This window comes from Podarcis filfolensis, assembly GCF_964270895.1.
Source record: "Podarcis filfolensis genome assembly, chromosome: 4".
NCBI lineage: Eukaryota > Metazoa > Chordata > Lepidosauria > Squamata > Lacertidae > Podarcis > Podarcis filfolensis.
Window position 1 is genome coordinate 97740973 of NC_139607.1, and position 26594 is coordinate 97767566.

Here is a 26594-nt window from a genome sequence, read left to right on the forward strand (position 1 = left end):
CCTGTATACAATCATACTTCATGTTACGTTTGCTTCAGGTTGAGCATTTTCAGGTTGCATCCCGTGGCGACCCAGAAGTACTGGAATGGGTTTCGCTGCTCACGTAGACGCGCAAAATGACGTCATGCGCATGCGCAGAAGCAGCAAATCACAACCCACACATGTGCAGGCGTAGGTTGCGTTATTTTCAGGTTGCAAACGGGCCTCCGGAACGGATCCCATTTGCAACCAGAGGTACCACTGTAGTTACATTTGCTTGCAATCTCTCACACCCAACGGGCACACAGGAACACCATTCAACATTCGTTATATGCTATCATTAAGATAACCTAATACAGCAGTGGCATTCTGTGCCTAGGGATTGTAATCAACAGTAGGCCAGGCTTGCAACCAAGAATTCCCAGGTCTGATAACCAGATGGAGCTGGGAAAAGGTGGCCTCCTAAGTGCCTGGAATTGCTGGATCAGTGGTTTTCCAAAATCCTACCATCAGGGAATCAATGTAAGAAAAGGGCTTGTATATGCAGGAATCCTTGCATAGCTGCCATGAAACCAACGTATGTTGCAGCAGGGCATTCTGGGAGTGATCTTGAGTCCACACTGTGAGAAGTGAGGTTACAGGGAAACAGGCAGAGGGTCTTCTTGGTAGTGGCACCCACCTGTGGAACGCCCTCCCATCAGATGTCAAGGAGATAAGTAACCATACAGCCTTTAGAAGACATCCAGATGGTTTTAGTGCTCGTTTCTGGATATTCTGGAAGCCACCCAGAGTGGCTGGGGCAACCCACTCAGATGGGTGGGGTACAAATAATAATAAAATAAAGTAAAATAATAATAATATGCTCTCTGAAAGCAAAAGTGCCTGAAAACTGAATGGATGCCAAGATTGTGGATTCTACTGAATACTGTTGCTGAAATCAGAGTGTGTTTTCAGCATGGCCAAACAAAATGCCAGAAGGCAGTTAAGGTGTGTTTTATTCTGTAAGAAACTATTTCTATTGTTTGTTATGGAAAGCAAGCTTCATTTTACTACCACTATTCTCAGTGCTCTTTCGTATTTCTTTAGAGGTCTGCCAACAATCTTGGGGGTTCGCAGGTCAGGTTTCATAAAATACTTGAACTTTTATTAAACTTTATCAATTGGTGCTTAGTTTCAAACAGCCATTTAGCCTGCTACCTTAACTGATTTCTGCTACTCTGCTACCTATTGCGAGGGCTTTGTTTTAGTTCTATTTAATGAAATTTAATGAAAAATTTCTTTCCCAGGGGAAATGGGAATTAGAAAGATGCAAGGAAAATTCAAAGAAAGGCTTTAAATCCAAAAAGATGTATCTTTCAAAAAGACCCTTTCTTACAAACCACGAAGGACTAAGCTAAATTAATGTATGTTAACTACTGGAGATAAAGCTAGCATACAAAATATTTAAGAGAGTCCAAAAAAGTAGTGGCTGAGCATGGAGGTACTTCTGACTCCACAGGCCAGAACCCAGCTTGTGGAAGGCTAATCTTTGCAAAAGCAGCAGATATTTTTCCACTTCCCCATCTAATCATTAGACAGAGGGGAAAACAAGAGTAGAAAGGTAGAAAGCAGTGGTGTCCAAAATTTTTCAAAGAGGGCCAGATTTGATGAAGTGAAGGGCCGACCAAAAGGCCGACCCAAGTTGTTGAACTTTTTAAAGGATTTAACCCCGAAGTTGAGTTGTTGAGCTTCTTTTAGGATTTTACCCTAGGAAATTAACTGCCACAGGGCCCGGATAAACCGACCAGTGGTAGAAAGGATACAATGCCCAGCTAGCCTGAGTTTACATGTTTAAGAACTCTCTTCTGTTTACAATACATTCTACCATGTAAATACTCTGGGATGGGTTCGGCTAAGAGGAATTCTAAAAGCCTCTTTCATTACAGGCTACCCAGCGAGTTTTAATGCAGAGGGCTTATCCACACGTTTGCCGCACTCTTTCCAGGTGCAGATGTAGGCTTCAAAGCTCTTTAGTGCTCAATTGGAACAAATTTGGGTTTTCTGCAGTTTGCCATTTGCTCCGATCGAGTTCTGAAGAGCGGGTTTTCGTGGGGAAAACTCCAGAGCAAAAAGGGTGGGTGGGTCTGGATACGGAGCTTTAAAGTGCATACCATGCCTGGTAAGGTAAGTGTGGATAAGCCCGGAATGGAAATTTAAACCTGGTTCCCAGCTCTGCCTAAATCTCACAGCAGCCAATGCATACACAACAGGCTAGCCTATGGAACAGCTCTTTCACATCAGCTAAGCACATCAAGTACTGAGTGGAAAGTTCAATGTCTAAATATCAGACATTTAAGAGTATATTTCTGAAAGCTAGCAAGGAAAGCTAAAGCAGCTATTTCTAGTGGGAGCAGCTGCTCACATGGATTCAAGCAGCCAGGAACATCATGTACTGCTAGGAGAGCAGGAGGGGAGTCTACTGCCTCAGTCGTCGTTCAGTGGCTTGCATGTGCAATGGCGAGCTTTTAGGCAAATGTTCACACAAAATGGTGACATCTCATAATTCTGCACACCAGTCAAATTAAAATGTAAAGAAATGTGGCAATTAGCCAGTGGCTTGAGGAAAAGAAAGGTCCTGTCTTGGCAAGGAGTTTGGCTGCATTGCCCTTCAAACAGCTCTAGGACAGAACATAGGCAAGCTTTTAGGGTTAGCATTTATCTACATGGCTACACTGCTATAACTTTAGTTCAGCTGTTTGAAAGCATTCTTTTTGCCAATGATGACTCTGGTGTTTGAAAGCTAAAATGCAAGTCTTGCAACTATTTCCCTGGCTACCTCTACATAATTTAGGAGTTTGAACTGCATGCTTTGTGCAAGGAATTGATGCATGGATGGGGAAAAGGCAAATATGCAATCCTGCTTTGATTCCATTCCACTGGGAGGAGCCAACAGGTATTCTGGGAACCTCCCCCCCCCCGCCCTGTTTCCATTTAGAAGCTCCTCTGATTGGATTGAACAGTTGAAAATTTATTTTAAAATGTATTGACGGCTTTCCAAAAGTTCAAAGCTGAGTGCAATAGGCACCTTAAACAGAACCTCAATAGACAAAATGAGTAACCTTAAACTGAAAGAGTAATAAAATAAAATTAGAGGGCAATAGGATGCCCCAATGTGAAATCACACTAAGAGCTAAACTGGCATTGAACCAAAGCCCAAGTAGCTATCCCCCACAGTGCATATTAAAAACAAACACACAATAATACATACTATTTTGTACTCAAATAAGGGCAAGAACCTCTATATTTTGCTTTTTTCAGTTCTCGTTCCAACAAAGTAAAGTAAGAATAGGTTCATCACTCAAATCAATCTTGATCCCTGAATCAATTGGCTGGTGCCAGCCAAGTGCTGGGTGCAACTGCAAAGGGACCTGCATTGCAGCTTCCAAGTTGCTTGTCTCGCTAGCTACAATGAGCAAATATCTATGATTTGCCAGTGCCTGCTGATGAGAGCCCACTCAGAAAGCATGGGCAAGAGCTCTGGCTCATCATCTCTGTGGGCTTAATTTGATCCATTAACACTACAACCTGTTCTCAACACCAGGCTTCTGCTCTGGAACACAGGTAAAAGAGTTTCTTTGCATATGTATGCACAAAGTGCTGTTCCTCACCAATAAGTACCGTATTTTTCGCTCTATAGGACGCACCAGACGATAAGACGCACCTAGTTTGGGGGGGAGAAAACAAGAAGAAGAAAAATTCTGAACCCCAGAAGCCAGAACAGCAAGAGGGATCTGGCTTCTGGGATAGCCTCTTGCTGTTCTGGCTTCGGGGACAGCCTGTGAAGCCTCCGCAGGGCGGCGGGGTGCCTTCACCCCGCTGCCCTGTGGAGGCTTTGTGCAGCCATCCCCAAGCTAGAACAGCGAGAAGGAGCGCTGCGCAGCGCTCCGTCTCCCTGTTCTGGCTTTGGGCTTAGCCATGCAGCCTGCATTCATAAGATGCGCACACATTTTCCCTTACTTTTTAGAAGGGAAAAAGTGCGTCCTATAGAGCAAAAAATACGGTAATCACTACTAGGCCCCACACATCTATTACAGAGGACTTCCAGCCGTGCTTGTGATATATGGGCTTGAGCTGCAGCACTTACCACCAGAGATTCTTGGTAATCTGCTCACCTGCTTCTAATCACTGGTGTTCAAGTTGGCTGTTACATTAAGAATAAGCAACTATCAGTGGATTCATTTGATGAGCCTGCTGTCCAAAAGTGAGATACCGCATTGGCCCGAATATAAGCCACACCCACAAATAAGCCGCACCTTTAAAATTCAGCGGCTTGGGGGAGACTTGGGAGCTGCGGATGGGACGGGCGCCATTGCCCCGTGCTCCCAGGATGCTTGTGGGGGGGGAGCTTTGCCAGTGGCCTCCCCCCCCCAGCCGGCGTAGGGGAGGTTTGGGAGTGGCAGGCAGGCTGCGCACCATTGCCCCGCACTGCTCTCTGGGGGGGGGGAGCCGTGCTGCTTTGCCGGCAGCAACTCCCCCCCCCAATGGCTATGGGGAGGCTTGGGAGCGGCGGGCGGGAGGCACACCGTTGCCCTGCACTCCCAGGCTGTGGGGGGGGGGGGGAGTCGCACCACTTTGCCAGCAGCGTAAGGTTGCGAATAAAAGCCACACTTCAGCTTTTCACCATCAGAATTTGGAAAACAGTGCAGCTTATTTTCGGGCCAATACAGTACTGAGTTTTACAAAACAATGACAGCCCTGTCCATAACCATGCTGTGTTAAAATGTACTGGGGCGTAACAACAATAAATGACAATAATAAATAATAATAACAACAACCACCCTTAGAGTGAACCTTACAGGGCAGGTTACAACATTAAAACACATAGCTGGACCTTTCATGGTTCTGCAAACATATATGAAGATAACAAGGAGATAAGCACCAGTCCCATTAACATCTCTTCTGGTTTGCTTAATTCTTCTACGTTCGAACCAAAATGAGACACCAAAGGCACAGAAGTGTTTATGAGAGGTTGGGTTAACATTCACCTGCCTAAAATGCATGTTCGGCTTCTTTCTTTACCAACTAGACCAGTTCCACTGCTGTTCATTCTCTCCTCTTGCCTTTCGGGCACACAAACACTAACCTCTTTCCACATTGGTCAAAATTCTGTATCTGTCATATTGTTTCTCCCTACTTTATTTGTAGGCAGCAAATTGCCTGACAGTGGGACTAATTTACAGTGGTTCCAATTAACATGCTCTTTTATTTGCTGCTCCTGTAACTGTCCATCCAACAGCACACTCCCTCAGCACTGTAGAAAAAGAATCCTTGTTGTAATTGCAAGTCATTGCCATAATTGCTCTGGGCAGCAAGATCAGGAATTTGAGGGAGTGGGAGAAAAGAGCAAAAGTAAAACTTGAGGAGGGGGGAAATGAAATTTATCTGCACAAATAGTCTTGCTCTTTCTGTTCTTTAACTGGTGCTTTGGCCAATCTTACATTAAGGTTTTGAAAATTGGCCTTTTAATCACTTCCTTGGAAAATTAGTCCCACTGTGAGGCAATTTGCTGCCTACAAATAAAGCTGTAAATTATTATTTTTTATCAGCCAGAAGAAGAAGCTCCTCAAAGTTGGGTTGCTGCAAATGCTTTTCAGTGCTCCAATCCCTTCACATTTCATTAGATTCTCTTATTTTGGATTCACAATGACTCTGCACTTTAGAGAAGGGCTACATGTAAGGAAAGTGCCTGTGCAGCCCATAGGCTGCAGGTAGATTTCTATTGTGCTTTTTAAAAAAAACATTTTAGTTCTCAGGACTGTTAACACAGAGGAAGAGGAAAAGCTATTAGCATCCTGCAATTGATTGCCGAATTCCCCACCAATGTTTCTTAGAATGGCACCGAGGGCAGTTTCCCAGATTAAAACTGGAGACACACTTTCTGTTCCACTCAAAAAGGCATTTTCCCCATGATCAACTCCTTGACCCCCACCTGAGGCATTCTTGCAAATGAAGGACATACCAGTTAGTATTGCCTCCCGCCCTCCTCTTTTACTTCATCAGACCATGCTTTCTGAGCACTGATGATCTTCTGAGCTTCTACAACTCTCTCTCAAGTAATCATTGGTGCAGCATTTGTGTGTCATTATTTTTTAAAACACACACACAAATGTATAGAATGGGAGTTCTCCTTGGTGCTGAAATTGGGGGTGGGGTTGCACTGGACGGACATCCTGAGAGTGTAAACAGTGGACGCTCTGGTTGCGAACGTGATCCGTGTGGGATGCACGTTCACAACCAGCGTCTGCACACACATCTAGGGAGTTTGTGGGATTTTGGAGTAGTATTTTGTATATTACGGATACCATCCCTGTACCGTGTCCCTTTGATGTTAGGAGGAGGTTTTCAAAGGTTGTCAGGGGCCTAGTTGCTACTGATTTTACTACTGGATTGTTTAAGAGGGCATGTAATTGGTGATGTGTTAACCAGGGCATTTGGGTGTCTTCTAGTTTGTCTTGTATTTCTTGTGTTGCCAAAGGTTTGTTATTTTTATAGAAATCTATTAGGCGATATAAACCTTTGGTTTGCCAGGTTTTAATCTGGAGGTTTTGTGCTGTGTGGTGGAATAATGGATGGTACGCCAAGGGAATTAGTGGGGATGGGGTTGGAGATAATTTGCCTATTTGTGTTTTCCATGCTTTGAGCATGGTCTGTGTGTACCTGTTAAGTGTTGTGGGAATTTTCCTTAGTTTGTTTGGGAGGAGAGGGTATGCTGTGGTGCAGGGATTTTCAACTGTGTCCCTCTCTAGGTGTATCCATTGTTTTGTCTCACCTTCTAGTATATATGGGATTATATGGCGTATTTGGTTGGCAATGTAATATGCTTCTATGTTGGGGACTCCCCATCCTTCTTCTGAGGTGGGGAGGTGCAGGTATTTGGGGCTTATTCTTGGTTTTTTGTGTGCGAGAAGATAAAGGAGTGTAGTTTTCTCTGCCATCTGCGGAGTTGGGTTTGGGGAATCCAGACTGGGAGGGTTTGGAATAGGTAGGTTAGTTTTGGGAGGGTGATCATTTTGATCATGGCTATTTTGTCTGAGAGAGTGAAAATCATGTTGTTCCATCTTTTTAGGTCTTTGTTTATTTGGCGCCACAGGGGCTTGTAGTTGTGGAGGTAGAATTTATTGAGGTTTCTGGTTATTTGTACTCCTAGGTATCTGAACTTGGTGTGGCAAAGTTTTATCTTGGTGACATTAGTGAGTTCTTTTTGGGTGTGAGGAGGGGTGTTGAAGCACATAGCTTCTGACTTTGCAGATGACCTAATGGTTACAACACCAGACCCCTTAAACACAGCAACCTCTCTAATCAGAGAACTCAACACATTTGCAATGGTGTTGGGCCTACAAGTAAATTTTGCAAAGAGCCCTAATTTATAGGTTCTGCCTTTTATTTCCACTCCCTTGATGTCTGTGGCTGCTCGGATTCGGATTGCTAAGGGTTCCAGAGCCAGGATAAATAAGAAGGGAGACAGTGGGCATCCTTGTTTTGTGCCTCTTTGGATTGCTATGGTATTAGAGTCCATATTGTTAATTCTGCATTTTGCTGAGGCTTGGGAGTATATTTGTTTGAGGATTTGTAGGAAGTTGGGGCCAAATTTCATGCTAGTTAGTACATGCCCCTGTTTTTGTAAGTTAAACAGCTTAGACAGATAAGATGAGAAAGGCTAGAGTCACAGCAAGAAATGAATATTTAAGAGTACAGAGTATACTGTGACTTGTATATAAAGTGGGTGAGATAATATGGAAACTCACAATAAAATTCAATTAGATGGAAGAAAGTTTAAAATTCTCTAGAATCATCATCCAGATGCAGCAACTGATGGCTAAATTTCCAAAAACTCCTGCAAACACAAAGCGAGTCTGTAGCTCTCAAAGGGGCCCGGGTGCTTTCAACTGCAAAGCTAAGAGTCTCAAGCATTAGTACACTAAGCCGCCCTCTCCACTGGCATGCTAAGACAAAGCCCTTTAAAAAAGTAGTAGTAACAGGCCATGAGCTAAGTATACAAGACTAAAGGGATGACGGAAGCCCACATGAATATTTATGACTGTCTGGTGTAAAAGAAGCAGAAATGGAAGCTAGAGTAGAGTGAAATGGCATGAAATAATGAGGAATGACACCCAACTAGCAGGAGAGCATCCTCAGAAGAGAGAAAATTCTACATACTCTGGCTCCACTGGAAGAGGGGGTTGGGGGTGGGGAAATCAACCCTAAACTAGCCCCATTCTCAGCAGCACACAAATATCAACACCACATTATCAAGGGTAATGGAAGTAGACTCTTGATAACCGGATCACACCAAATGCAAAATAGGTAAAGGTGCCCGTACCCCTGCCCGTACAGGCCAGTCGTGTCCGACTCTAGGGCTGCGTGCTCATCTCGCTCAAGAGGCCGTGAGCCGGCGCCGTCCAAAGACACTTCCGGGTCACGTGGCCAGCGTGACGAAGCTGCAGCTGGCGAGCCAGCACCAGCGCAGCGCACGGAAACGCTGTTTACCTTCCCGCTATAAAGCGGTACCTATTTATCTACTTGCACTTAAGGGTGCTTTCGAACTGCTAGGTGGGCAGGAGCTGGGACCGAACGACGGGAGCTCACCCCGCCGCGGGGATTCGAACCACCGACCATGCGATCAGCAAGTCCTAGGCACTGAGGTTTTACCCACAGCGCCACCCGCGTGAATAATTTTGCAGATGTCGTCACTGAAGACGATCCAACACCCCACACAATTAGATTCATAGCCTCTTCCACTTCTCCAAAAGAGAAAGTGGGGAAATGCTCGTCTGGAAAGCAAGAAGTTGCTGAATGAATGCTTGTATGCTACAGGGACTTCCCAACCATGAAGTCCTTGTTGGTGGAGGCTGTACATTGGGAGTTCAGGGCAGAGTCTTGCTCCTGTTCCCCCTTCCTCCATAGAAGCAAATGATACAAATCTTTTATATGAAAGGAGGAAAGAGATGTTTGTCAGGCCAAGTTTAAAAACATCTGGTGGCTGGGACAAGAGGCAGGCATTGCTCTAGTTCAACTCTGATACTATATCCCATTTACTTAGTTCCGCTGAATTTCAGCGGGAGGCACCGAGAAGAGAACCTGCTCCTATAAGCATATTCTTATCCTCAGTTTCTAGACCCAAAGTATGATGAGCCCAGGCTGCCAGGCCCTGGTGAAATGCTTACGTTTTTTTACACTGCTAATGAAATAGCCTAACCCATATTCTCCACACTCCAAATGGAAGAAAAACAATGTTTTAAAATCTATTGTCTAGCCTTATGAGAATTTCCTTCCTGTCTTTATCTGGGAATAACTTGTGCGCATTTTCAATGCAAACGTATACAGATGGATTTCAAAGCAATACTGAAATCTTTAGTCTCTGACTTTACATCAGCAACCTATGCAGTCTTCTGTACAGTGGAGAGCTTACAAAAAAAAAAAAAAAGCAAGCTCCACCTGCAGATAAGCCTGGAAAGGCAGCAGATCCTATTCTCCCATCACAATTTGTCTGCCTCCAAGTGCAAACTGGAGGGCTTAGTTCCAGTCAGTCTGACAGGCAATATCTAAAGTAAACAAGATTTTTCATGCCTACTTGCTGGCTGCTGGTGCATTCCTAAGAGTGCTCTCCTAGCTTAAGAAAAGCAGCAAGTTTATCACCTCTACAAGAGCCATATGTCAAGCAAGTAGTACTCAGATCACACGTTTAGAGAAAGGATGATTGGGAGAAGATGCAGTATGAGTTTTAGAGATCCTTGTGCTGTGTTGTGATCTTTTGGAATTTTCATCTATTATCCTAGACAGGAATGCATGTATTCTGCACCCAAAAGTGTCAAAAACCTAGCGTCCCACTGGGAAAAGGTTCCGCCCCCCAATTATCTGTATTTCAAAATTATGCACTCAATTGTATTTTTAGGTTTCATATTTCCTTCTTTTAGTAAACTGCCCTGTGTATAAAATTTAAGGGCAACAAACATACTTATTAAAATATTAAAAGCTGCTTAATTTGTGCATCTTTTTCACAATCCATAGTTTATATCTCAATTATCTTTTTTTTTTTAAGGAAACAAACCCCCCCCCCAAAAAATGATAGAAGGTAGGAAAGTTTGTAACAGCGTTTTTTAAAAAAAGGGACTGTGGGGTGGGGAGTTCAGGAAATAGCAAGCCAATTAGCTCGATGTCCATTCCAGGTCAACTAGTTAAAATCATTATTAAAGATATTATTAAAGACGTATAAAGTGTCTACAACAGGACCATGGGTGTAGCCAAGGGAGGGGCAGTTGCCCCCCACAAATCAATTAAAATATATAGCAAACTGAGGTTCTGCCCCCCCCCACAAAAGGTCTGCCCCCCCTAACAAAAATCCTGGCTGCAGGACTGTGGAATGAGTTGTAGTCCAAAACATCTGGAAGCACTAGGGGAAGGCAACAGTAGTCCAATTTGGATGCAACCAGGGCATGTTAATTAAGTTCTAAGTATTAGCAGATGGCAAGATAAAATATATTGACAAAAGGCTCCTGGGAGGTTGCATCCCCTGCCTCCAAGAAATATAATCACAGCTGTCCTTGCATCCATTGGTCAGAGAAGGAGAGGCTGCAGGGACTGCCAGCTACGCTAGAAACGTAGAGTACTTTGTAACACTGCTTATATTAAGTAACTTTAAAATATAAACCCAGAGCAGACCCCAAGGAGCACAACTAGCTTTTTGGATGGGGAAAAATCTTATCTGGAGATATTAGATAGGCTTGCTATTCTGCTCAGTGTCAATATGTATATCTTTTTTTCAAAGTGCTTTTTTCCTTTTCCTCTTGATGGTGCTATTATTTGAGAGATTATACCTCAGACATTTGTTGCAGTTCTTTGTCAAGTTGATGGGGTTTTTTTGTACTATGCTTTTCAAAAATCAAATAAAAATAATATCAGATAATCTTTGCCTGAAGATTTACAGTCCTGTTCTCTAATCTCCATACAGTGCTTGTTATATTTTAAGCACTTGGAAAGCGATAAATAGTTCAAACTGAATTTTATTTAATTCCACATCTCATTATTGGTAATACCACTTGAGATTTTAGTGCAAGAGTAGTCAGATCACAGCAACACACAGCAGCAGGCACTAGTAGCATGGAAAAGTAAGTATTTCTAAACCTTTTTAATATCATAGGTAAGGTAAGCCACTCCTGCCCCCTGAAAACAGACTATTAACAATATGATAAGCTATTTCAAGTGGAAAGATATTTGAGGGTGCATGTTTTTTTCCACAGCCTGAAGATCACATCTATTATCTTTTCCCCAAAGATAAGAGGAAGAGCTAATCAGCAATTACAACAACAAATGCCAGACACAAAGGCTCCAGAACCCCTCTGAGCTGCACCTGCCATTGCATCCTTAAGCACTATTTCAGCAGCAATCCACACCTAAGATGCAATCAAGTACATAAGCAATGGCATTCCCACCCCAACATTTAGGGACAAATGTGTAGCTCTCTGGAAAAAATATCAACAGGGGGCTGATCCCCATGCTCAAGCCTGGACATTGATGTTAACTTTTAAAAAATGTTGTCTGTCTGAAATTGGGATACAGAAAGTTAAGCAACCAAGATTAACTGTCCTCCCTTAAAAAAGAAAATACATCAAAATAATAGAAACTGACCAGAAAAACCAATCCAAGCCGGATTCCTTTCAGGAGATTCCCTTTACAATATTCTTGTAAATACCAAGCAAGAGGCATTTTTACAGCTTGAAATACAAGTTTTTAAGGTTTTTTAAGTATGCAGGGTGGGCAGATTTCAGGATACATTTCAACCCTAGCAAAGCAACAGTTAAATCTGAGATCCAACTTTTGGTTGACATTTGTATGATTACTTAATGTAATCTCTCTCACTAAACTTCTTGTCATTTATAAGCAACCTTTAGAAGATTACATTGTGGTGTGCAATCCCTTAGGCTGTGGAGGACCTTGAGCAAGAGACCCTAGGGAAGCAAAGAACTTTCCCAAAAGGCAGCTAGGTTTGCCCCATGGATCTCCACCAATGCCAAAGGAAGGAAGGAAGGAAGGAAGGAAGGAAGGAAGGAAGGAAGGAAGACTACAAAGTTAGCCAGGTAACACTTGGCTCCAGAAAGTAGCAACTGATATAGGTTGCCCGTGTGTGTGTGTGTGTGTGTGTGTGTGTGTGTGTGTGCAGGCATCTTGCTAAGAAGCGTGTCTTGTGAACATCCACGTGGCAGAAAGAAAGTAATTCCAATTAGATTCTGCAGTGAAATATGCAATATCTATCTATCATTAAGTGCAAGTAAGAGATCTGGAATTACTGAAAATCAGCTACTCTTTATCTCCATCTGCTACCAACGTTTTCTGGACTTAAGGGGCCACTGGGTCTTTAAAATCAGATGTGGGCAAGTCACATTTAATTGTCACAGAACTGCCAAGAAAAGAAACACAGGACTATGCTGGCCACTGGGCTGAGTGCTAAAGGGCTGGGACAGACACCCAGGACAGTGCTGAAGCACTGGATTAGTTTAAATCTAAATTAAAATAAGGGAAGATTTGCTGAGTAATCGATAAGAATTTGGAATACAGAAAAGGGAGGCATGAGGAAGTCGGGGAAGTAAGGTACAAGAAATTAGGATATGAAATGGTACATGTTTTTTTTGTTTTGTTTTTGTCTTTGTATGTTTATGTATGTTATGTTTATATGAAAAAATTCTCGAATAAAAATATTTTTTTTAAAAAAAAAGACAGTGCTGAAGCACTGGAGGAAGGAAACAAGGGAGACAGGGGGGCAGGTGTTGCTTCATCTTGGCTGCTCATAGAGGGACCGAACAGTACCTGTCCAAGGTGAGCAGGTAAGTGGCAGATACTGGGGTTCCAACATCTTCAGAAACGTATTTCTAGTTTTATAGTGTATACCACAGTGCTCTCATATTAAGATCATCATTATTATCTTAATAAAGGTTTGTTTGTTACATTTCAGGTAGCTTGAATTTCAAACTCTTTCATTCATTAACTGCACTTACTCCAAGGAAGCCAAACATGGAGAGAAATCAGTGTTTTATATATGAAGTGCAACAAAATATTATGTGCCAAAAACAGGCACACAAAGTCTTGGCTAGCCAAATACAAACAGCTGTATGATGCTACTAAGTCACCTGTTCTAGTTCCAGCAACCATCATGCCACACTTAATGTGAAACACAGGGCTTTAATTGGATGGTTGGCATCCGTCTGTCTTGGGAGCCAATGGAAATGGCTAATTAGGGCAACCTTTGGAATGTTCAAAGGTCCTTGAGTTACTACTGATAAGACAAAAGGACATCATAAAAACTTAAGAATGTCTATACAGTGGTACCTCAGGTTAAGTACTTAATTTGTTCCGGAGGTCCGTTCTTAACCTGAAACTGTTCTTAACCTGAAGCACCACTTTAGCTAATGGGGCCTCCTGCTGCTGCCGCGCCGCCAGAGCACGATTTCTGTTCTCATCCTGAAGCAAAGTTCTTAACCTGAAGCACTATTTCTGGGTTAGCGGAGTCTGTAACCTGAAACGTATGTAACCTGAAGCGTCTGTAACCCGAGGTACCACTGTAACAGAATTTTTGCTTCTTCCAGCAGCAAATCACACCTCAATTTGGGGAGGAGGGGTTTAAGCCCCTAGGTTTTTCTGAGTCTTTTATTTGTTCGATGGTACAATATAGCAAAAACTAAATCTGGACCTCCTGCTCTCTGCCTATAACCAGAAAGCTCTCTCAGCACCCACATTCTCCCTTACTGTTTCAGATTGGAGAATTAGTGTAGTTAAAACATACCTGAACTCATATTCAGCAACAGTAAAAAATGACAGCAGACAACAGCTGCAGATGGTTTGCTTGTTGTAAAATTGAAAACTATTATTTGAGTTCAAGCCTATGAGAAGTACATGTACCACAATTCAGTGTGATGTCTGAAAGGAGCCAGTTTCCACATGATTAAGTGGGGAAGGGGGAGAACCATATGCTTTTGAGCAACAGTACACCTCATCAAGCAGCAACACTTTTCAGGTCACTTGGCGTTAAATTTTTTAGCAATAATTCACATGACAAAACCATAACTGCAGCAATATTCACTCTCAAGAGGATAATTTAATGCAATGGCCAATGGAGCAGATTTTGCTTCAGGTGGGAAAGTTCAGATCTTTTATTAGAGAGTCTGCTTAAAGGAGAAGAAACTTTCAAATTAACAGTTTAACATAGGATGGGATTTTGAAACCTTACACATCTGTTTTATCTATGAGGGTGCTAAAAAAAACAAACCTGTTGCCAGAGTTCTTGTCTTGAAAAGCCAAAGCAAGTCAGATACTTTCCTGAGAAGGCTATCAGTACATGGGAGCATCGCCAAAGAACATAACGTTTAGGAGGAAGGGCCATTTTTAAGGGGCTGCTCACTTCCTTTAATTCTTCTTGCACCCAGTTAAGGTATTTTTATTCCATTTTTTGACCATTTGTATACCACTTAATCACCGTAGTCTCTAAGTTGGACCACATAACTGGCTTGTTACCCATTGTTCTGAGAATATCTAGCACTCACACATGTCAAAAGGTTTTAGGCAGCAGATACAAGTGCATGTTGTGGGTACAGGGCTGGCTAGTGCTAGCTGGCCACATTTTCAAGTAGAGGGATTTGGTGGAAATGCAAGTTTCAAAAAGGCTGCCACTAAGCGTGAATATTTTAGTTACATAATTAACATTGCATGATCACAGTCCTTGTAGACTAGGAGACATTTTGCATTTCTTCTACAATGCTATTTATGCAATTTCCACTGCAAGCCTAAAAAGGAGTGCATTTTAAAACGAGACAATAAACGAAAGTATCAGCTTTATACCTTTTTGGTCAGATCAATTTTCGAAGGCATGTACATGTTTTAAAGGCTTTTGTATTAAGGCATTCAAACTCAAAGAACAGACATCTTTAATTTGAGGCTTGAGCTAGTTCTATTATTTATACATACCACTTCATAATTTATCCCCTATTTTGTCCTCCCTTCCCCTTTCCCCATTCAAAACTGTTTTCTTAATCACGTGGTAGCTTTTCAATGGATGTCTCACTTGCATGTCAGGCATCTTAAGCAAAATAAAACCAGGTATTCAAGAAGTGAGGCATCTGACCTAATATGTGGCTAAAGAAAGATTTGTTTGATGCCAGAGCTACTTTGCCATCTTACTGCACAAAACAACTGAAAATATGGTGAAAATCCCATAAGAGAAGGCTTAGATAGTTTTCACAATATAAATGCCCCTCACTGAGTAATTAAGAAAGCATGTGATCAATAAAGGCACTCCTAAAACTTTGGGGGCTAACATAGCTGAAAGGAGTTTAAAAATTATTTTAAGCACAAATATTTCCATTTAAAAAGACAGTATATTTCTACAGAACATAACATTCTCTTTGCTTTATTTAACAGCTGTCCTGTGGTTTCCAACCTAAACATCACTTTTATCTTTAATGCAGTCATTGAAGAAAGACTGGCTTTTCATGAGAGGCAGAAGCAGAAATGACTAGGTAATCCCATCACATAAGGATTTTACCAAGTAGATGCCTTATTCCCAATGGAACTGTGCAAGGAACGCTTTCAAGCTATGCGGATCATACCAGTTTAGTCAGTTTCCAACAACAGCAGAACTTCAAGGACAGGCTCATTAAATTGTAATCTGTATATCCCCATTGAATAGCTCCCCATATACGTTTTGCCAGATAAGAGTTTCTAAAGGCTGTTACTGCTCTGCTGTTAATCTTACAGCTTTAAGTAGTTATCCAATACCAGTAACCAAATGCGATAATAAAAAGATTCTACATTTTATATTTTGTTTTCTACCAGGATACTGAATACAAATCTCTCTTCTAAGATGGCCTAGAGCAGGCTTCCTCAAATTCGGCCATCCATATGTTTTTGGCCTACAACTCCCATGATCCCTAGCTAGCAGGACCAGTGGTCAGGGATGATGGGAACTGTAGTCTCAAAACATCTGGAGAGCCAAGTTTGAGGAAGCCTGGGCTAGAAAGGCAAACCATCAATGAGGCACTGCGCAAGAGAAAATACTGGCCCTCCATTTAAGCGCATCTTCAGATATCAGGCACTACCAAGACAATATTAAAGACTTTAAGTGGCCATGTTTATGGAAACTTTCAGCAAATCAGAAAAATCTAACATGACTGCTTAAGCCACCTGCAGAGCACATCAAGGCCTTGAGGTCCAGTTAATCATTTATGATGCTCCCCCACTTTAGTGTGTCACATTAATATAACTTTAGAAACCTATGACAATGTAACACATGCCAGACATTACACAACAGGTCAAGGGTAATGAAGTTACATGCCAAATCTGCAAGTGGGTGATGTCAATGAAGGAGGAGGATGAGCGACATGGAACACAAGCATACTTGCAATAGAGCTGATCTCAAGCAACCCAATTTGACAGGAAACTCCACTGCTTAGAATTCACACAGCACTGCAAAAGGCACACACACGCACACACATTCTCTCTCTCTCTAGTCAGCACAAAGCACTGAGGTAGTGCAAGACATTACAGGAGATCCATCAAGATCCCATTATGATTTACTCTGGTTTCCTTGCAGTGGAAGTACCGTATTTTTTGCTCTATAAGACTCACCTTTTCCCTCCTAAAAAGTAAGGGGAAATGTGCGCCTTATGGAGCGAATGCAGGCTGTGCAGCTATCCCAGGAGCCAGAACAGCAAGAGGGATCGCTGCTTTCGCTGCGCAGCGATTCCTCTTTTTGTTCTGGCTTCTGAGATTCAGAGTATTTTTTTTTCTTGTTTTCCTCCTCCAAAAACTAGGTGCGTCTTATGGTCTGGTGCATCTTATAGAGCAAAAAATACAGTAACTTCCATCTCACTGCTTTGACTTACAGTGGGAGCCATGCAAGAACTACCAGCCCAAGGAGCTATCAAGCAACTACCAATCTAGGGAAGATATAGTTGCAGATAACTGGACTTGTCCCACTGGCCTGTAAGGAGTCATATCCCTGAAGTATCATCATCTGGAAGAAGATTAATATCTTTGAGCTTTGGTGACTTTTCTATTTCCAAACAAGGGTGACATATGGTAATAACTCAAAGCTACAGTCTTCGTCCCTAAAGTGAATTAGCTTTGTATTTGTGAGCAAAATTGAGGACAGTCTGCTACAGTCTCATAAAAGCCGCAAGGTTTTTATGGGAAAATGTCTAGCTTATTTTAAACAAAGCTACGTAGTTCCTGCTTTTAAAGTCTCACAGCTCATGCATCCCCAAAGAGCCAATGGTTAACGACATAATGACTTTCACTGCAATATCAAACTAATGGACACATTAACTAAGGCAGGCCATTCCTACTGACATCTGATTACCACCCATAGCTATGTATGCAGTATGATTTACTTGCTAGTAAATCAAGTAGGCTATAATGATAGTTCCACACTGAACACACTTCTGGATGCAAAGAACTGTCCTTTCTCTACCTGCAGTAATTGGGAGGAGACTGCACTACGAGTACTGGACCACATACACCAAATAATGGTATCAGCAGGCAAAGCAAATGGCCAAAACTAAGTACAGTGGTACCTCGGTTTATGAACTTCATCCGTTCCGGAAGTCCGTTCTTAAACCAAAACCTTTCTCAAACCGAGGTGCGCTTTCCCTAATGAGGCCTCCTGCTGCCGGTGCCCTTCTACTGTTCGGATTCCGTTCTTAGACCGAGGTAAAGTTCTCAAACCAAGACACTATTTCTGGTTTTGCAGAGTTTGCACACCAAATCGTTCTGAAACCAGACTGTTCTTAAACTGAGGTACCACTGTGGAGCTACATCAGCTAACAAGAAGCATGCACAGGACAGAGAATGAACTGAAAGCTGGTAATTCAAATGTCACATCAGCCATACACTTACTAGGTGGTCTTAAGCAAGAACAATGCCCTGATTGATAAATCTCTGTAAATCTGTTTGATGCAAATTTACAAATCAGGATTAGAGGCAGCACTTCAGCTAGTTTCAGTTTTGGGCTCACAGGAAACTACCGTATTTTTCGCCCTAAAGGACGCACTTTTTCCCCTTCAAAAATGAAGGGGAAATCTGGGTGCGTCCTATGGGGTGAATGCAGGCTTTCGCTGAAGCTTGGAGAGCGAGAGGGGTCAGTGTGCACCGACCCCTCTCGCTCTCCAGGCTTCAGGAAGACATCCACAGCCTAGGCAGCCCTGCGGGAGTTCCTGCAGGGCTGTCTAGGCTGCGGATAGCAGAGCTGAAAAGCAGAGCGCCCGGCGCTTCGGGAACACATCCGCAGCCTAGGCAGCCCTGCGGGAGTTCCTGCAGGGCTGTCTAGGCTGCGGATAGCAGCCTGCCGCCCGGGGCGAGGAGCGCCCTGAAGCAGAGCGCCCCTCACGCCGGGCAGACATCCGCAGCATGGGGAGCCTTACAGGAGTTCCCCGCAGGGCTCCCCTCGCTGCGGATAGCAGCCTGCCGCCCGGCGGGCAGGGCGCGCTGAAGCAGAGTTCCCCGTGCGCCAGGCAGACATCGGCCAGCCCCACAAGCTCGGGGGACAGCAGGGAGGCGCAGCGCCGCCACCCCGCTGTTCCTCGACCTGGTTCGGTTTCCCCAACCTGGTTTTGGGGGGGAAATAAAGGAAAAATGTTTTCCTTTATTTCTCCCCAAAAAAACTAGGTGCGTCCTATGGGGCGGAGCGTCCTATGGGAGAAAAAATATGGTATGCTTTAACAAACATGAATTCACCAGGAACACAAGGAGGTTGGGGAAGAGAAGTGCTAAAGGTGGCTTTGTTGCAACACCAATAAACCATGATTTGTTGAATGAGCAGCACTGTCCCTAAACTGAGCCACTGATGCTTAGCCTCAGCCATTTGCAGTACATTAACATTAGCAGCCCACCTTATCCGTTTGTTAGAAGGATTACCAAGGAGGCGTTTGAAGTGCTTTGAATGTTTAAATAGTGTTTTCTCCAAGTAGCACTGTAATTAGCACAATGAAGACACAGCTGCATAAACAGTACCAACTTTAGAATGCTCTCACCATGTTACACGTATTTTATAACTGAGACTAAGGCTGGGGCAGCAGAATCCAGCCTTGGATTGTGGGGATCCTCCCCCCTTCCAACCTCACCATTCATGATCTGTCTGGACATGATTCCATTGCCTCTATGCAGCATGCACCACCTAGAACTCTTCAGTTGTATTTCTTTAATCCAAGTTCACAAAAGAACAATTCACAGAAGATAGGCCAAGGTAGGTGGAACTACAAACAAGGTGGTCTTCCAAGTCTGTCTGAATGTGCAGAATATCAGCCCTCTTTGGACCCAAGAGGTCAGAATTTGAAACTTTCAGAAACTTGTACAACAGGGGAAATAAAAAAAACAGGCTTTTAAAAATGAATTCCACATACCCATGACCCTAATAATCCTGGGCACAACTATGTCTAAAAACGGACACTTCTTAAATAAGGGATTTCCCAATTCTACAGCTACCCTCCTTTATAAACATTCACTAGTAACTACACTCAAATGGCAAATCAGTTCTGTTGTCGGATCATACAGATCCATGTAGTGATTTCTTCAACCAATGTGAATAACTTCCTGGGAAGATCAGCAGTGTGCTTCCCAGTGGCGAAGGATGGAAGAGAAGGGAATGGTATAGGTAAGGATTGAGGCTGTAGACTGGGAAAGGCTATGTTCATCAATGCAAGTAAAGCAGCTATAGCTGAAAGGGAGGATGATTCCACACCATTCTTTGGGGGCTTGGAAGCTTTTGTATGGGGCAATTGTAAAATGGTAATCAGTTGAAGAGGCATTGGAGCCAAGAGTCTTTTCTTCACCAAGGGTGAGAAGTTAAGAGATCCATGAACTACAACTAATCAGAAAGAAGGCACATCAGGGAACTAAGTATATGATGCTAATTAAGGTCGGATCTATGAAGCTGTTTCATGAGAAGAGAAGACTCCCTGGAAAAGACCCTGATGTTTGGAAAGATGGAGGGCACAAGGAGAAGGGGATGACAGAGGACGAGATGGCTGGACAGTGTTCTCGAAGCTACCAACATGAGTTTGACCAAACTGCGGGAGGCAGTGGAAGACAGGAGTGCCTGGCGTGCTCTGGTCCAGGGGGTCACGAAGAGTTGGACATGACTAAACGACTAAACAACAACAAGATCATCAAGATGCTAGAAGAAGAGAGTTGATATGAGATTGCAGAATAAGAGCGAGTCAACATTTCTGGAAATCCCTCTCCAATTGATCGGTGTATGTACATTATTATTTGAATTTAATTTTTTAAAAAGCAGTCAAGGTCTCAAGTGTGGAGAAGTGATTGGTTGTGAGAATATAAAGACAGTTTCTCTGTTCACTGAACATACCTGTACCAAGAGTAAAAGGGCAAGAACCCATTGAACACCCATATACATATCACAAACACACCATGTACACATTGTAAGCCTACTTCAAATCAGCAGATTGTTTTGTCACTTAAGCATGCTTGCTCAAAAGGGAGGATTATCTAATCTGTAAAAATCCTGCTCAACAATCCACAAGCATTTAGGTATTTTCTGATAGCTAAGGAATAGCAGTTTAACACAGCAGGATAGAGTTTCAGATCTTTGTATTATACAAATGTTATTAGACTATTGCAAGATGCAGCTGAGTTGCCTAACCCAAAAACTCAACATGAAATGCACAGAAAAAGGCCTACAGCTCAGTTACAGACCTTTATAGACAGACGATCCCAAGTGCAATTCCCAACATCTCCAGGTTAGAAGGATCATGTGCTACAAGGGTGAGAAAGAACACTGCCAATTATTTGTATGGTGTATGTTCTCTGCCTGAAATCCTGGGAATCTGCTTCCAGGGTACACAATATTGCTGTCAAGGTACACAATACTGGTCTAGAAGGACCAAAGGCCTGACTGAATACAATGCATCTTGTACACCATGGGGCTGTCTCGATTTGTCATCAGGCTGATGCACAGAGCAAGGCATGATGCTCAATTTAAGTCTTTGCCTTGTGATGTGAGGGAATGGTCTGGATATTTGAGAGTGGAGAAAATCACCTTGTTATTATCATGATCACACCGCTACCAAGTGAAGTTTGGTCTTACAGCAGGTTGCCTCCACAACCCTTGTATGCTAGGAGATCCATTAGGATGGTCGCCACTGGATTCCTAGGATAGTCTAGATAATTTTGGGGTAGCTGAAGTCTGTGATTCTGTTGAGGTTTTGTCTTGCTATGGAACAGTAAATCACAAAGGACTATCAACAATATCACTTCTGGGTGCCCTTTCCAGTGCTGTGGAGCCCAGCATGCCCCTGGTTCTCTAAGCAGCTCTAGGCAATGAAACAAGCCAGACTACTATTAGAGCACAAAAGGCATTAAGACTCAATGTGCGACTGACCCAATGTGTTCAGAATGCATAATTTTACCTACCTAGCAGTAAAGGCAGAGAAGGACGACTTTACTGTCTCTATTGCCTCCTGAAATAGCCTGTCAGCAGAGCTATCCCGAGTGGTGCAGGGCTCGTTGACATCTACCCCTGTGAATGGTTAATTGCCTACTGAGACAATTTTGCTAGGTATTTTGAGGATGAAATTGCTCACCTTCGTGCCAGCTTGAATACTGTCATCAGTGCAGTACCAAGCCATGTGTCCAATGCACCATTTTATCCCATTTTTGTGGAATCAGCTTGTTTTTGTGGCCTGAGGACTTGCAGCTGTCCTGCCTACATCCTATCATTTCAATCTTTGCCTGTCATGGCTTACTCAAGTCATAGGGGGCAACGGCTGAGCAGGCGTGTGGGAGTGGTTAATGCATTTTTATGGCGTGGAGTGCAGCTCACCACTTTTGAGGTGGTGATGAATACACTCCTGTAAAAAATCTTACACAGTAACAGCTTGACTAACTGTGATTCATGGCCTGAACTCATCTAATGGGCTCTTTGTATGGCTACCCTTAGGACTGGTTTGGAAGCTGTAGCTGGTACAGAATGCAGCAGCCAAGGTACTGAGTGGAGTGCCAGTTGTGCTGGGGATTTTTTCTTTCTGCCAAAGTTGCTGAGTTAAAAAAAAGTTTAGAAAATTGGCAAAAATTGCATGTATGGCAACCCTGCTTGTGCCGATATTACTTGTGTTGAAGGGGCTGCATATGCTGCCTTTCAGGTACTGAGTCATATCCAGGTTCTTGTTATTAACTGCTCAGGTCCTTTGAGAGGTCTTGTTGGCTGCACCACTTCATCTAGGGACAATGCAGAAACTGGCCTTCTCCATGGTAGCACCTATACTTTGGAATACTCTGCTTCAATATATGAGAGGCAGTAGAATGCTTCCAACATTTATTGATAACCTCTCTCTGCTCAGAAACTTCCAGTCATTAATACTGGATATTACAGGCAGATGAAGTTGATTGACTGTATGGGACTGGCAGAAATGACCGGCAGAATCCGCGACCAGGGAGAAGAGTTGGCAGAAGAAGATTGGAAGAAATTTAAGGACTATTTACAGAAATATTACAAAATTAATGAACTCTGAAAGATGCTGGATTGAACTTATGTGGTCTCTAGCTGTTATGATAAAAAGAAATGGGATAAATATTGTTTAAGTTATAAAATTTAAAAAGTTGATTGGAAAATAAGGTGTTAGTTAAAAGGAATGTTAAGAGATTAGGATTTGCTGGATTAACAATTTGAACTAGAAAACAAGAAGGGGAGGTATGAGGAAGTCAAAGAAACATGTTACTGAAAAATTGTTATTGAAATTGATTTGTTTTTAATATTTTTCTTTTTCTTTTTCCTTTTGTGTTTGCATAAAATTGGAAAACTTAATAAATATTTATATAAAAAAAATACTGGATATTACAGGCTGGACTTTTTTACCATTATATACAGAAAAAGGGTTTGAATATATGTTTTAATGCTGTAATGTGCTCTAAGGTTTGTTTTTAATAGAAAGTTGTCTAGAAATATTTTAAAATAGGATACATATGAAATCTTGGGTAAATGCAAAACACATAAAGTCCTCTAGCCATAGCTGCCCAAATCCTAAACAATTAACAATTATACAGAAGATACAGTCTCACTCATCTACATACTCCGAGGCAGCAGTAAGTGATCTAGAAAAAAAGTTGGAGTAGATGATCCTCAGGGTCCTTTCCAACTCTATGATTCTTCAAATTATCATCCCTGAACAAGAGTCCTGAAGTTCCAGTTTGTGTCCTCAAGTACCTTTAAAATGTTTTCATATGATATGGTCAATGATAACAAAAGAGGCTTTGTGACAGTACCATAAACATGGATTAATGTAGTCACTCATACTAACTCGAAGCAATGTGCTAGGAGAAGGTAGATAAGAGGTGCTGACACAGAAAATGATTCAATGCAAGTGACTTGCACACTCATGAGCATGATCAAAGTCTGAATGGCGTAAGTCAATGGGATTCTTTGCCTTGAGGCAACCCTTAGACATTTGAACCCTTTCAGCTTTCCTTAGATCTAAGGGTGGGTTTTAATGGGGGTGCACAAACCAATTCTGGGGAAACAAAAATCCAAGTTTTTAAAATGTGAAAGCTAAAACTCAAATAATAAAACAAATCTTAGAGTTATATGAGAAAAAGCTGAAGGAACTAAACAGACTAAGGAGGAATGATGATGATGATGATGATATTTACTTACTTACTTACTTACTTACTTACATGCCACCCATCTGTCTAGGCTACCCCAACCACTCTGGGTGGCTTCCCAGATTGTTTCAGTTATCAAAAAAGAACGAGACCAGTTTTAAAGGGGCCTCTTCCATGTCATTTAACCATTGGTACCTATTTGCTTATGTCCCCAATCTGATATGCTGTTGCTGGCATACAGAGCTATGAAACTCGTGGCCTGGATATCTGCTCCCATATAGGCCCTGCTGCCCATCGAAGGTGGGCTTGCACACTGTCCCTTCAACTTCTGATTTTGCAGCAAACTCTACAGCAAGCAGTTAAACATCGGAACCAACAAATTCTGGTTTGCTGCAAAATCTAAGCACATGAGCCCAAATCTTGCTCCTGTAGCACCAAGGCATAGAATCACAGAATTGTATAGATGGAAGGGACTATGAGACTCATTGAGTCCAATCCCCTGCAATACATGAATCTTTTGCCCGACATGACCTGAGATTAAGAGTCTCATGCTCTACCGACTGAGCTATCTGAGCAGGATGGGAGTTCCTTGGAGTTTGGAGTTCTTTGGACCAACCAGTTTATTGGTACCAAATACAGCTATCATTTTAAGGCAGGTTATTTCTAGAGGGATGCTTAAGATTTTAATTATCCATCCAGATACTGATAGAATTACATTGTTCATTTCTACAAATTCTAATTTTGTTTCCACAAAACTAAATATCGATTTAGGCCCATAAGGTTGGTGTTCCTCCACACACATACACACCAAAAAAATCTTGTTCCCAGATACTATCAAATATCCTAGCAATATCCTAGCACACCACATGAGCAGTAACTAATGCAAACTTATCCTATTTGAATCACACCACGGAATTGCTATGAAGCTAACCACAACAGTGTACAATCCCTTTGTATAACCATACACACAAACGCACATGTTTAGTCAATATGATGCAATTACCCAGCAATACCAAAAACAACCAAACAAACAACAGTTGGGAGTCAGCTTAGAAGATCTATTAGATATGTTGGGGTCAAAGCATTTTAAATGCTTGTGGGATGCTCTCCCCAGAGAGGCTCCCTCAGTACCTTTGTCACATATCTTTAAGAGCCAGTCAAATTAATCCCCCTTCTCTCAGGCCTTTGGCTAATTAAACCATCAATGTCCTGTTAAACTGGGGGTGGGGATATCATTTTTCTTCCAGTCCCAATAAAGCTTATGCCATACCATTCCCAAATTATTTAAATAGGCACTGAGTCACTAGTGTGTGTATGTTTGTGTGTGTTTTTTTTTAAGGTTGCATAAAGCAACAGTGTACAAGGAGAAGGGGACAACAGAGGATGAGATGGTTGGACAGTGTTCTCGAAGCTACAAACATGAGTCTGACCAAACTGCGGGAGGCAGTGGAAGACAGGAGTGCCTGGCGTGCTCTGGTCCATGGGGTCACGAAGAGTCGGACACGACTAAACGACTAAACAACAACAAAAAGCAACAGTGTATAGTATCCACACATGCAATACTTACATTAAAGGTAAAGGTACCCCTGACCGATAGGTCCAGTCGCGGACGACTCTGGGGTTGCGGCGCTCATCTCGCTTTATTGGCCGAAGGAGATGGGGTACAGCTTCCGGGTCATGTGGCCTGCATGACTAAGCCGCTTCTGGCGAACCAGAGCAGCGCACAGAATCGCGGTTTACCTTCCCGCCAGAGTGGTACCTATTTATCTACTTGCACTTTGACGTGCTTTCAAACTGCTAGGTGGGCAGGAGCTGGGACTGAACAACGGGAGCTCACCCCGTCATGGGGTTTCGAACCGCCAACCTTCCGATTGGCAAGCCCTAGGCTCAGTGGTTGAGACCACAGGGCCACCCGCATCCCTAGCGACACTTACATTAGATAGTTCTTAACTCTCTAAATACAATTTATTCACTAAGGGTCTTGATAGCTTGTGGAAACACCCCCGTAACCATACAGCAAGATATTGGGGGAGAAAATCAACCCCTTTATGCCCCAAAGCCAGCAGAAGTTGAAGGCTGCACATCTGCAGTAGCCTCATGGTGCAAGAAAAGTTCAGGAGGAGAATGCATGCTGCTGACAACCACCAAGGGCTGTATGTTAAGATGAAAGGAAGCAAACAGCCTGCTACTTGCTTCCTTTTCAGTCTGGGCCAAAAGTGGAAGAAGGGAAGCTGTTTTGAGTCTTCCAAGGGCACTGTATTGTATTTTTTGCTGCACCAGTAGACTTTCTTCTTGCTTTCTCTTGCAGATTCCCATAAATTTCCAACAGCATTCTCATGATCTAAACACTAATCAATTAACTCATCAGGGAAGACTATTCTAATCTACTGGATTAAAGTGGGAAACAAACAGCAAACACACCCTTTTCAACAATTCCTGCAGGACAGGAGCTGTTGGTTTTGCGATATCATCTACAGATCTCAGCTGCCTCGTTGACCTTTGAGCAACTACATCACCGGAAAGGATTGAAACTTTCACAGTTTATACCTGTAACCTGACTTCCAAGCAAACGTTGGCAGTGACAGATGGCATTGGGAACTTGAAATCCAGGTTAGAGGGTTTCCTTTTTTCCAGTCACCCCACCTCCTCCTGGTATTCACATCTGCAAAGATTCCACATGGAAGTGGATAGAGTAAGTCATCAGTCCTCCCCACTCTCCTCCCCACATAGGCAGGATGAATAGTTTCCACTTATTTTTTTAAAACCAAAGATTGTCAATGTACCCAATTGTTCTTTAAAAAACTATTCATTAGGAATTAGATTCTTTCCCCAAAGAGCTAACTTTTTAACTTATTATTTGCAGTTGGTAGAGCAAAAAGGCCTCAATTTATTTTAAGCATTTATATCCTGCCTTTATGTTTAAAAATTTCCTTGGAGGCTACATCTAGTTAGTCTCAAAACTCAATCTGCCCATTGCATCA

General features: G+C 42.6%; 1 protein-coding gene and 1 long non-coding RNA gene across 3 annotated transcripts in view; both read right to left on the reverse strand.

Annotated features, from left to right (window-relative positions):
- The window catches only part of RAB6A (RAB6A, member RAS oncogene family), a 55832-nt gene that overhangs the window by 24341 nt on the left and 4897 nt on the right, over nt 1-26594 (reverse strand). The gene's annotated exons all lie outside the window — the stretch shown is intronic.
- Nucleotides 9063-16593, reverse strand: LOC310761023. Its single transcript, XR_014547194.1, has 3 exons — nt 13567-16593; nt 12744-13324; nt 9063-12499 (listed from the first exon to the last, which is right to left on the reverse strand). It is a non-coding gene; the product is annotated as an uncharacterized lncRNA (long non-coding RNA).